The 13,255-nt window shown below is 39.2% G+C and overlaps 1 pseudogene; it reads left to right on the forward strand.

Annotated features, from left to right (window-relative positions):
- The first annotated feature begins 729 nt into the window (after window positions 1–729).
- LOC100442520 (acyl-coenzyme A synthetase ACSM6, mitochondrial-like) lies at window positions 730–9,234 on the forward strand (annotated as a pseudogene).
- The last annotated feature ends 4,021 nt before the right edge of the window (window positions 9,235–13,255 follow it).

Raw genomic sequence — 13,255 nt, forward strand, 5'->3', positions numbered from 1 at the left:
GAACAATGACTTTTTTATGGTGCCCAAGAATTTCAATTTGAGAAGCAGAAGATAAAGGTGGGGTATGTGGGAAAGGCCTGCACCGGTTAACTAGATCCTTTTCCAAAATCAATATATCTATAGTAGGGAGTGTAAGCATTGAAAGACAAGCAATGTCATCATCAGTTGCTCCTAGAAGTATTCTAGTTCTCCAAGCTTGAACAGTGAAGAGAAGCCTCTGTTAGAGCAGCCTCTGGCACACAAATGCACCCAGCATGTCCCAGTCTCATAGAAGGCCCCCAACAGGTGTTAGATGGATGCAAAAGAACCTACAGAAACAGCCAAAGGCCGGAAGTTGTTTGTTGTTGTTGTTGTTGTTTTTCGTCTCCAATGCAAATCCAGAAATCCATAGCACAAGCCATTCTCAAGCCAGGAGGAAACAACAAAGAGGAAGTTTTCACAACCCCCTTGCTTCACAGTTTCAAAATCAGGCTACATTTCAAGTAACTAGTGGTCTGAAGCCTAACTATATAAATTTAGGACTGCTCGAGGGGAAAGGATAACAGCAGCAGAGCCACTGATCACTGGATTGTTTCAATGAGCTCAGGCTCCTGCATGTCTCAGTTCTTCCCCAGCCACCATCATGTTGCTTCCCCAATACAGAGGAGAAACTCCCAAGAGAGAGGGTATTCCAGAGACCTCATCTGTGCCTTCCAGGATGTTTGAGGAAATATTCTCTGCTCAAAAGATATGTATGAAGCCTTATTTGAGACTTTTTCAGGAATCATCTTTGTGCCTGGGAGTCTCCAGCTGACTGCCAAGGAAATTTGCTATCAATTACACGTGTCTAAAGCCCAATGCTTTGTGGCCAGTGAGGCTATGTTCCCAGTCATGGTCTCTGCCATGTTTGACTGCCCTACCTTGAAGACCAAGCTCCTGGTGTCAGATAAGTGCTATGATGGGTGGTTGGATTTCAAGGAGCTGATTCAGTAAGTGGACACTGAAAATGAGAAACTTAAATCAAGAAAATGTCTGATTTTGGAAGATAGAATGTTGTATGAGAAGGTGGTGTGAGTGGTCGTAATGAAAAGCTTAATGGTAATTTCTAGTCCTGAAAAAAAAAACAGAGTAACTCCCCAACACCCCCAACAGAAGAATCCCTGATCTGGCCTACAAGTTCTCAGTCTGAGTGAAAGTCTCATCTTCTGATTCATACTTGACCATTCATTCTGAGATGGTAAAAAAATAGGTGATAAAAATATAAACACATTACAAAACATAATAAAAAGCTTATATATATATAATTATATAATGGAATACCATTCAGTCATTAAAAGGAATGAAATTATGTCTTTTGCAGCAAGCTGGATGGAACTGGAGGCCATTATCTTAAGTGAAATAACAGAAATACAAAGTCAAATACTGCATGTTCTCACTTATAAGTGGGAGCTAAATAATGTGTACACACAGATATAGAGCGTAGAATAATAGACACTGGAGACTCGCAAAGATGGGAGGTTTTGAGAGGGTGAAGAATGATAAATTATTAATGGGTACAATGTACACTATTTTGGTGATGGTTACACTAAAAGCCCAGATTTCACCATTATGTAACAAAACTGCACTTGTATCCCTTAAATTTATACAAATAAAAAAAACTCACTGGCACTGGGATATGAGAAAATACATATTAAAACAACAACATGATGCCATGTTTATCCTCAGGTTAGCCAAATACAGTAGTCTCCCCTCATCTGTGGTTTTGTTTTCTGTGGTTTCAGTTACCTGTGGTCAACCATGGTCCAAAATAGTTGAGTACAGTACAATAAGATATTTTGAGAAAGAGAGAGAGAGATCACATTCACACAATTTTTATTACAGTATATTGTAATTTTTCTATTTTATTAATTATTGTTTTTAATTTCTTACTGTGCCTAATTTATAAATAAAACTTTATCATAAGCATGCATGTTTAGGAAAAAAGATAGTGTATATAGGGTTCAGTACCATTTGTGGTTTCAGGCACTCACTGGGAGTCTAGGAACATATCCCCCAGGGATAAGGTGGGACTACTGTATTATGTTTGATAATTATAAATGCAGTCTTTAGAGAGTAATATTTTAGTGTCCAGAGATGTAAAAAAAAAAAAAAACGTGAACAAGACAGACAAAGCCCCTCTCCTCATGGATTTTATATTCTAGACAACAAAATGGACAACAAGAAAACACATAAATGATCAAGGTAATACAGTTTCCAAAAGAAACTCCCAACCAAAACCGGCAAATTAAATACAGTGATCTCATGTGGAGATGGGGGAATTATCTTAGATTTGGTGGCTTCTTAGGAGAGGATGAGCTGAGACTTGAATACTATAGAGCCAACCTTTTGAATATCTGTAGGAATAATATCAGAGAGAATACTAAGGTAAAGGACCTGAGGTGGGAAAGAGCTTGACTTGTTCGAGGAACAGAAAGAATACCAGGGTGCCTGAAGTGTTGTGAGTGGAAAAGAGAGTGGGAGGAGAGGAGGTTGAATAGCAAGGGAGAGAGAGATTACAGCGGGTCTTGTAGGTCATGTAGGAATTGTCTGTGGAATGTGGAGGAGAAGGACTTGATCTGAGTGACATTTTAAAAACTCCTTCAACTGCTGTCTGAACAATGAGAGACAAGACAGGTAGTAAAGGGACCTGGCAGAAGGCTAGTGCAGTTGTCCAAGTGAGAAGCCATGTTGGTATGGACCATGATGGTGGCAGTGGACACAGGACTGGGAATTTGCAAGGCGAATAAGGAACTCGCCTCAGGCACAAAATGTAAAGGGGCACTGAAACATCCAGTGATCAAGAGAAATAATATTTTAATTTTCAAATACATTTAAAAAATCAAATTATAAAATAATTTTCATAATTGAAGTTTAAAAATTTGTATATAATTTTACATATTTATGTTATATATTTATATCATCTGTTTATAATTTATAATTTCATAAATTTTATGTTTTTAATACAATAATTTTTTTAATTAATAAAATCATATTGGCAAACTTCCACTGACAGATCACCTGCTTCTATTTTTATAAATACAATTTTATCGGAACCAGAGACAACATTAGGGTGACCAAGTAAGGTGAGTCATGCAACTGTCTGGTTGGATTACACGCTGTGTGAGAACTATACTTTGAAGCTGGCTTGGCTGAATCCCATTCCTAAATCGTATTGGGAATACTTGACCACTTTGGGAGCATTCATTGTCATGTATTTATTTTAAATTTTGTGGCTGGGCACGGTGGCTCACACCTGTAACCCCAGCACTTTGGGAGGTCGAGGCGGGCAGATCACTTGAGGTCAGGAGTTCAAGACTAGCCTGGCCAACATGGTGAAACCCCATCTCTACTAAAAATATAAAAATTAGCTGGGTGTGTTGGCAGGCACCTGTAGTCCCAGCTACTTGGGAGGTTGAGGCAGAAGAATCGCTTGAACTCGGGAGGCGGAGGTTGCAGTGAGCCGAGGTCACACCATTGCACTCCAGCCTGGATGACAGAGCAAGACTCCATCACAAAAATAAATAAATTAATTAATTAAATTAAATTTGGATATTTTATTATTAATTTTTGACAGTAGTTTTGATTATTTTAAAAATATTTCACTAAAATATTATTTATCTTGACTACTGAATTTGCTGGTATCCCCTTAAATATCATGTCTGTCACAAATGTTTCACTTGCTCCACCTTAGTCCCAGCCCTGAGTACAGATAATGAAGAGAGACAGACTTGTGACACGTTGTAGGGGTAAAGTTGTCAGGGCTTGCCAATGGTTAGGATGTGGCATAGATAGCTGGGTAGATAAGTAGATATATAGGGAAAGACTGATAATAAGGATTACTACAGATTTTTGCCCTGAGCAATTGAGTAAATAGAGTAAATAGCAATTGAGTAAATAGTAAATTGAGTATTTTACTGAGAAAAATAAGGCTGGAACATAAAGGCTTCATATATTACTTATCCAACAGAAATTAATGCAAAAAAATTAAGGGAAAAAATGGCAGCTGCACCTCTAACAAATCATCCCCCAATATACCAAGATACTAGCTGTTATTTTAAAAAATCAAAGATTACCAAGCCAGGAGCCTAGGCTCTAAGTCAGAGAACCTAAATTTAGAACTTTGCTGTTGCATCTTTTGCAATTTATAGAGTTGTACCTCCAAAGCAGACCTTCATGGGGACCAAAAGTCAACATCCAATGGCTATATTCTTCACCAATGGGACAATGGGCGTTTCCAAACTGGCCGAGTATTCCCAGTATGATTTGGGAATGGATTTCAGTCAGGCTTCCAGATATAGTCCTCACACATCCTGTTCAGGCTTGAAAGCTCTTCTCTGGGGTGGTAAAGGGAGAGTTTCATGAGACTAAAGCTAAAAAAAAGAGTTCATTACTCAAGATTGCAGAAAACATCAATATTGAGAGAAGGAACAGGGCTGAAAACAGGGTGGGAGGGTGTACACCAAAGGATCAAAAGTAGATTACTATAGATAAAAAATCTAAGAGTACATGGTAAAAAGAGGAAGAGCAGTGAATCCATGCAGTTGAGGAGGGATCCAAGATGATTACTCCAAAGATGCACCATTGGATGTTACTTGTTCTTCAGTGCTACCAGCACCGGGGTGAATAATTGTGTTGACCACTATATGTAGCGATAAACACAGAGATAGAGTCGCAATTTATGAGGGTTTGGGGTTCGAGAGTCAGATTCTAAGATGCGAATCACATGTCATCACACTATCCCTTAAAAAAATTATTTAAGTAGCTTACGAATACTTTTGGGCATGAGTCACTGGGCCAATGCTAATGCCTCTTTCTAGCATCAGTGAAATTGCCACAATTTTACTGGCAATATCCAGGCTTATTACTCAAAGCAACAATGATCAAAACAAGGCTTCTGGGGTTCAGAAGTAAATGCCTCTCTTGGCAAATTCAAGGGATGCTGAAACTGATTTCAATTTCTTTGGTTGAACACTCAATTAAGTAATTAATTGGGTTGCATTTGTTTTAGTTTGGTTTGTCTGTGGTTAAGTTTCCCAACCTTACATTCAATTCTGCCTAAGATAAATGGTTGTGTATTGTGACTCCACACTCAAGTTCTCTTAACAAACTCTACCCAAAGGTTCCTTAGGGGAAACAGGTGTATGTGATGTTCATACTCACCTCAAAGGCTTTGACTCTCATAAGCTATAATGGCCAGTGGATATCAGGTAGAGAATTAGAATAGGAGAAACTATTCTAACTCATTTATTAAAATGGTTTAGGAGATCATTCATTTATTCAATTCATTAATTAATAAAAGTGCTTACTAGAACACTTCAGAGACCCCTGAAAGCCATGAATCCTGGAAGGCAATATCATACCAATTAAGTGATACTCACAGAATTTAAGGAGACTCCATTAGCCTCCTGGCCTCATAGCCTTTGTTTGTTTTCATTTGGGTGGTCCTTGTTTCTCTCCACAGATTAATGCTTGTTAATAGCAAGTATTATTGTTGTTGCTAGTACCAACATGAGAAAATCCAAATGGCTTTCCTATTCCTTTTTAGATGGTGGATGGACCTCCAGCCAACAAATATTTTGTGGTCTAAGTGATGCCTTTGATGGATCTTTATCTCTAAGTACTGCCTTGGGAGCTCAGCTCCAAGGAGTCTGTGTGTTTCTGTGTCACATGCCAATTTTCTGTCCTGAGACTGTTCTAAATGTAAGACCAGGTCCTTGTTGTGGGACATGCGGGCCAAAGGCCAGAAAGAGGCATTAGCAATGGCCCAGTGGCTCATGCCCCAAATGGGGCAAATCAAGAATTAAGTTTGGAGTGTGATCTTGACTTAAAGATGCTCTCCCCTACTTCTGAGAGCAATGCTCCCTCACTTCTCTAGGGCCTTTGGAATTAGGAGGACTTGGCTACTTCAGTTGTAGCACTCAAAAGGCAGCTTTTTTTTTTTTGAGACAGAGTCTTGCTCTGTCACCCAGGCTGGAGTGCAATGGCGTGATCTCGGCTCACTGCAACCTCCCGCTTCCCGGGTTCAAGCGATTCTCCTGCCTCAGCCTCCTGAGTAGCTGGGATTGCAGGTGCCCGCCACCATGCCCAGCTAGTTTTTGTATTTTTACTAGAGACAGAGTTTCACCATGTTGGCCAGGCTGGTCTCGAACTCCTGACCTCCAGTGATCCACCTACCTTGGCCTCCCAAAGTGCTAGGGTTACAGGTGAGCCACCGTGCCTGGCCTGAAAAGAAAACTTTTAAAGGACAATAATGACATTGAAGAAGACAATATTAATATCAGTTACTATTCATTGACTATTCACTGGTACTTCATATGTATTATTTCATTTCATCTCTCCAACAACCCTGTAAGGGAAAAACTGGGGAAGCTGAGTCTCATAGAAGATAAGTACCTAGTCCAAGGAATCACAGAGGTGCAATTAGACATTAAGCAATCATGGTCTATTGGACTCCACAGCACAATCTCTAAACTGTTGTGCTAACCTCTTAAGTGCCTCCACAATCCACAATTTTACTGGCAATATCCAGGCTTATTATTCAAAGCAACGAAGATCAAAACAAGGCTTCTGGGATCCAGAAGTAAATGCCTCATTGTGTATCTATTCAGGTATCAGTGAATAACATGATAGCTGCTAGGTTCACACAGCTAAAGCTAAATTCTCTCCCAAGGTCTGGAGGGTGAGGAATCACTAAATCTCCAAGACAAATGGCATGCCCCAGCCAAGTCTCAAATTTAGTGGCCCTCTTCCCTGGACCTTCCCCACCACAGTCTCACTGTCTTTCCCACTTAACATATAGATTTGGTTTTTTCTTCCTTGGGGTCCCAGGCTCTGTCCAGGCCTTCCGTCACCACTCTATCTGCAAATCCACTGATGTACCAGGAACTGATTCAGCACAAGTGTTTCGCCAGGTAAGAGAGGATCTTTCAGGAGAGAGTCAATTTCCACTCATGGTATCATAAATAAGATTAGGAATCCTCAATCTGTTGAAGTAGATCCAATCCTATCTTTCATTAACACACCTATCTTGTTGCCATTTATGACAATAACTTCGTTAGAGTGTGGGATTTTTTTATTCTCTTGTGACTTTTCAAAGCCATAGCTTCTGGCTCCACAGGAGTCCAGAATATAGAACTAAATTATAATCATAAGGTCGAGTTTGTTTAATCAATTTGTAATTACACCTCCCTTTAAAAAGATAAACATTAAAGACAAATACATTATCTGTAAATAAGGTAAATATTAAAAACAAAGACCACCTTCCTTATTGGATATAAATCCTTTTAGGCCTTTTAAAAATAAATTATATCTATATTTATCTACCTATCTTCACTGCAATATACTGAAATATTGGGATGGGATTATATAGATGGTATCATACTATGTATATCATAGTAAAACCTGCATTTTCACTCCACACTGTTCCTTAGAGCTCTATTTATGATAATATGTGTAATATATTTTAATCATTGCATAGTATTCCTTAGTATGAATGAATTATATGTTAATGAGCCCCAAGTACCTATCAAGGATACTTGAATCTTTTCCAAGCTGCTGAAATAAGAATCTTTGCACATATCCTAGAATTCTCTAGAGTACCCACTGAGAAGTGGAACTGCCAGTGTTTTGTGGAGTCTGGGTGATGCCCAGATTAATCATCACTAAAGATTAATGAGAAAGCACAGGTTCCAAAGCATTGTATCATGCCTTAGAGTTTGCTAAATAATTATTTAACTCTAAATTTTACTTTAGCTGTGTGAGCAAGGACATATACTCTATGAAGGGAGCATTTGTGGGAACAAAGAATAGCAACGTATTAAATTATGATGACATAAACAAATGCCTAGTTCATTGGCATTTTATGAAGCAATTAAAAATAATTCAGCTAAAATACAGTATATCTTTATTCATCAACATGCCATCCCATATAAAATGTTCAGATTCTTTCTTTCTTTTTTTTTTTTTTTTTTTTTTTTTGAGACAGGGACTTGCTCTGTTGCTTGGGCTGCTAAGGTGCTCGAGGGATCCTCCCATCTCAGCCTCCCAAGTAACTAGGACTACAGGCACATGCCACCACACCTGGATATTTTTTGTTTTCATTTTTTCTAGAGACCTGGTCTCACTATGTTGCCTGGTCTTGAACTCCTGGGCTCAAGCAAGTCTCCCACCTCTGCTTCCCAAAATGCTGGGATTACAGGAATGAACCACTGTGCCCAGACAGATTATTTCTTATACTCTTGATAGAAAAGGACTTAAAATTTTACAAGTAGTCAACTCTCACTTGTACCCTTAAATTAATAATAAAAAGGCAATGATAAAATGGTGCCTTTGGAATTAACTCAGAAACAGTTCTCCAATTCTGATCTTTCTTAGTCTCAAGACCTAACTCGGTGGGCAGGTCAGGTATTATCTAATACAGATGAGCTACCACATAACAATTAATTGACACTCTTGTGTTCAAAATACATAGTAATTCTATCTCTATCTGAGACCATGAAGAGGTTTGCTCTAATCATTTTCCCACACTGGAACCTTCTACCATCACCAAAATAAAATACACATAAAATGAATTGTGGGTTTATAAAAAGTGTTCGCTACTATTCTATCTATGTCTGGGGCCCTATAGAAACTTCTCATAATATCCAGAGACTTTCAGCCCAGTTTGTAAAATTGGTGGCTGTCTCTCCATCCCCAGACTTCAGAAAATTAGTTCCTTCTTTACCTTACCATTGCTGACACATTCCTCTTACGCAGGTAAGGCTTTTGGGGTGATAATAGAACTCAGAAGGGTTTCTACAGAAGGCTGGCTTCCTACCATCAGTTAATAATTATTTACTTTTAGCATTAATACCTCTTTTCCAGAAGAGTAAATGAATCTTCATAGAGATTGATGTAACTGAGATGTCTGAATAGATTATCTAAAAGACTAGTAATAAGAACATAAACTATCACTTAATGAGTACCTCCTATATGTTTGGCAATATCTGTATCATTTTTGCAAGTTTCTTTCTCACAACACACCTGTTATTGGTAGAAATGTTCACTAAGGCTAAGAACAACTTTTGATGCCTCTCCAGCTACAGATTCAAGAGTCTGAAGCTTTGTGTGGCTGTAGGAGGATCCATCAGCCCTGGGGTGATTGAGGACTGGAAACACATCACTAAATTGAACATCTATGAAGGCTATGGGAAGACAGCAACTGTAGGTTGTTGCTGATTTACCATTCAGCCAGAAACCAAACTTGTCCATTCACTGTGTAAGCACATTGTCAAAGCACTAGCACACACTAGAAATGCAGAACTGGATATGAAGCACGGGAAAAGGAATTGCTTTAATCTAAAGGGACCGCCCTTCCATTGCAAGACAAAGAATTACAAGTACAGATAACTTATAAACTTACAGATTTCACAGCAGGAAGTTGAGCTAGTTTCCACCTGACAATTCCTGTTTACTCTGTGAAGTATGAGGCAATGTCACCTGACGAGAATGTGAAAATGAGGTGATAGAATTCTGAGTGGAGGATGTTTAAAATGATCATTGCTGAATATGGAAGAAAGAGCAGATTGTGAAAATAAAGGAGAAATGGGTAATTATAAGATCACATTTGAGGTTGCTGAGCATTCATCTTCAAAGTCACTAATCTATGTAGTTGTGTGATTTTTCTCCAATATCACTCTAAAATATGGATATAAGCATAGTGAAAGTGAACAGTTGGATTGAAGCAGGATTAAAGTTGTGCCAAGAAGATCCAATAAAAGGGCAGTGGGCAAGAGATCTAGTGATATTGGAAAGAAAATAGTTAAGATGAAAGACTAACAAACTAAGCTGATTGGGGAAGGAAGAGAATTCAAGAAAAGGCAGATAAGTTGTGTGAAGGCAAAGCACTGGGGATGTCAATGGAGCTGGAATGACTGAAGGTAGTTGTTTTAGGCTGCTGTAACAAAATATCATAGATTGGGTGGCTTAAACAACCAAAATTTATTTTACTCACAGTTGTAGATGCTGGATGTCCAAGATCAGAGTGCCAGCATGGTCAGGTTCTGGGGAGGGCCCTCTTCTGAGTTGCAGACTATCAACCTCTGGTGGTATTCTCACATGACAGAGAGAGAGACAGAGAGAGAGCGCAAAAAGTCTCTTTCTCTGTTTTGTTGTTGTTACTTTTTTTTTTCTTAAGAGTTAGGGTCTTGCTCTATTGCCTAAACTGGAGTGCAGTGATGCAGTCATAGCTCCCTACAGCCTCAAACTCCTGGGCTCAAGTGATTCTCCAACCTCAGCCTCCCAAGTAGCTGGGACTACAGGTACACACCACCACAATTGGCTAATTATTTATATTTTTTTAGTAGAGACAGGGTCTTACTATGTTGCCCAGGCTGGTCTCAAACTCCTGGCCTCAAGTGATCCTCCTGCCTCAGCCTCCCAGAGTATTTAGGACAGGCACGAGCCACCGTGCCCAGTGTCTCTTCTTATGAGGGCAGGAATCCCATCATGAGGGCATCACTCACATGACCTCATCTAAACCCAATTACCTCCCAAAAGCCCCATCTCAAAACACCATCACAGTGAGGAGAAGGGCTTTAGCACATGGATTTGGGAGAGATACAATTTAGTCCATAGCAGCAGTGGTCAAACAGTGAGATACATAGACTTAAGATTTCAGAGGTAGAACATTTGCAGGTGATGCCAACACAAGGGTATAGCCACAGGTGGATTAAGTGTCATGACACTCCCTAGAGATCAGGGTCAATAAATGAAGAGACGAGAGGGTAGGACTGGTCATTCATATAGATGTAGGAGGCACTCAGGATGATGGTGGGACGTGGAGTAAAGGAAAGATCATGAACCTCATGATGAAGGCTTTAATGGATAAGGAATGACTAGGAGATTGGTAAATTATAGCAACCAGGAGTAGTAGAGGGTGGTAAAGGTAAGTGGTGTGAGTCTTAGAAAGACACGGGCATTGTACATAGGGTCAGAAAAGTAATGATTAGGAGTAATCATCTCTTATGTTTTAAAGTATTAGACAAAACGTGAGTCTGGTGATATTTTGACTAGAAGTCGCATGACCTAGATTCTAACACAACTCTGCTACAGAACAACTGAAGGAGTCGTAAGAGGGCCCTCTGTCTTTCTCTGTGCCTGGTTTCTGATTCATTCATTCACTCACCCATTCCATGAACACTTATGGAAATCCCACACTCTCCTAAGCATGGGGACATCGTGATAAGCCAAGCCACAACAACCTTCATGGGGCTGTAGAGTAGCAGAGCAGATTTAATCAAAGAATTGTGTAGTAGAAGTATAGCCAATACCAGAAATAAGTGCTCTGAAGTGAAGGACCAGAACTCATTGAAGGTATATTACAAAGAATCTAACTTCTTTTACGGAATTAAGAAAATCTTCCCTAAGAAATTCCTGTTCTGAGAGCTGAAGGATAAATAAGGGTTCACCAGGTAGGGGAGGGGGCATCTTGGGTGGAAGGGATCAGGTTGCACTAGAGAAACCCTCTGAGGGTTCATGCATAGACTACAGAGGGTCAGGGGACTGGGATGCAGGAGTCACTGGAGAGGTGGGGACCATCCAGACCTTCCAAGGCCTTTAGAGCCAATACAGCTCATGGTCACCCAATGTTCATCCTGCCTTCTCTCTCATGATAAGACAATAAGCTGAATGTGCAATGAATCAGTCAAGGTAGAAAAGCTAAACAAGTTGCCAAGGTCACACAGCTACTTGCTTTAAAATGTTTTAAGTGAGATATGATTCATATATTATAAAATTCACCATTTTAAGTATATACCTGAGTGGCTTTTAGTATATTTATAAGGTTCCAAAACCATCAATAGAAGCCCTTGTTTTTAGGCCCTACTTACTTTGGCCTCTTTTAACCTCCAGAAGAGATCATTTACGTATATATATATAAAATTTTATATTTTAAATATATAATATATTGTTTAATATTTTATATCTATTAAGTATATTATATATTGTTTAATATTTTATATTTATTAAATATATATAATACATATAATATTTATGTGTTTAAATGTGGCAAAACATTCACACAATAAAGCGCATGACTTTTTTTTTTCTTCAACTTTTATTTTAATTTCAGAGGTACATGTGCAGGATGTGCAGGTTCGTTACATAGGTAAACTTGTGCCATGGTGATTTGCTGCACGGATCATCCCATCGCCTAGGTATTAAGCCTGGCATCCATTAGCTATTCTTCCTGATGCTCTCTCGCCTGCCACACCTTCCTCTGACAGCCTCGACTGTGTGTTGTTCCCTCCCATGTGTCCATGTGTTCTCGTCACTCAGCTCCCACTTATAACTGAGAATATGTGGTGTTTGGTTTTCTGTTCCTTCATTAGTTTGTTGAGGATAATGTCTTCCAACTCTATCCATGTCTCTGCAAAGGACATGATCTCATTCCTTTTAATGGCTACATGGTGTATATGTACCACATTTTCTTTATCCAGTCTGTCACTGATGGGTGCTTAGGTTGATTCCATGTCTTTGCTATTGTGACTAGTGCTGCAATGAACATACACATGCATGTATCTTTATAACAGAATGATTTAAATTCCTTTGGGTATATACCCAGTAGCGAGATTGCTGGATCAAATGTTATTTCTGTCTCTAGGTCTTTGAGGAATTGTCACACTGTCTTCAACAATGGTTGAACTAACTTACACTCCCACCAACAGTGTAAAAGTGGACCTAAACTATACCCTACAATAAATGGACTTAACAGATATTTACAGAACATTCTACCCAACAGCTGCAGAATATACATTCTATTCATCAGAACATGGAACATTCTCCAAAATAGACTATATGATAGGCCACAAAACAAGTGTCAGTAAATTTAAGAAAATCGAAATTATATAAAATACTCTCTCAGACCACAGTGGAATAAAATTAGAAATCAACTATAAAAGGAACCCTCAAAACCACAGAAATACATGGAAATTAAATAACCTGCTCCTGAATGATCGTTGGGTCAACAATGAAATCAAGATGGAAATTAAAAAATTCTTTGAACGATAATAGTGATACAACCTATCTCCTCACCTGGGTCTTTGTTCCCTGCTCTCTCTTTCTCTGCTTCTCTCTGCTCCCTCCTTTTCCCCCCCTTTCTCTCTCTCTGTCCTTCCCCCTACCCCCTTTCTCTTCCCCACCCCCATTCTCTCTCTGCCTGTCCCTTTCTCTTACAAACCTCACCCCCCACACTCTGTGT

Source organism: Pongo abelii, chromosome X, assembly GCF_028885655.2.
Source record: "Pongo abelii isolate AG06213 chromosome X, NHGRI_mPonAbe1-v2.0_pri, whole genome shotgun sequence".
NCBI lineage: Eukaryota > Metazoa > Chordata > Mammalia > Primates > Hominidae > Pongo > Pongo abelii.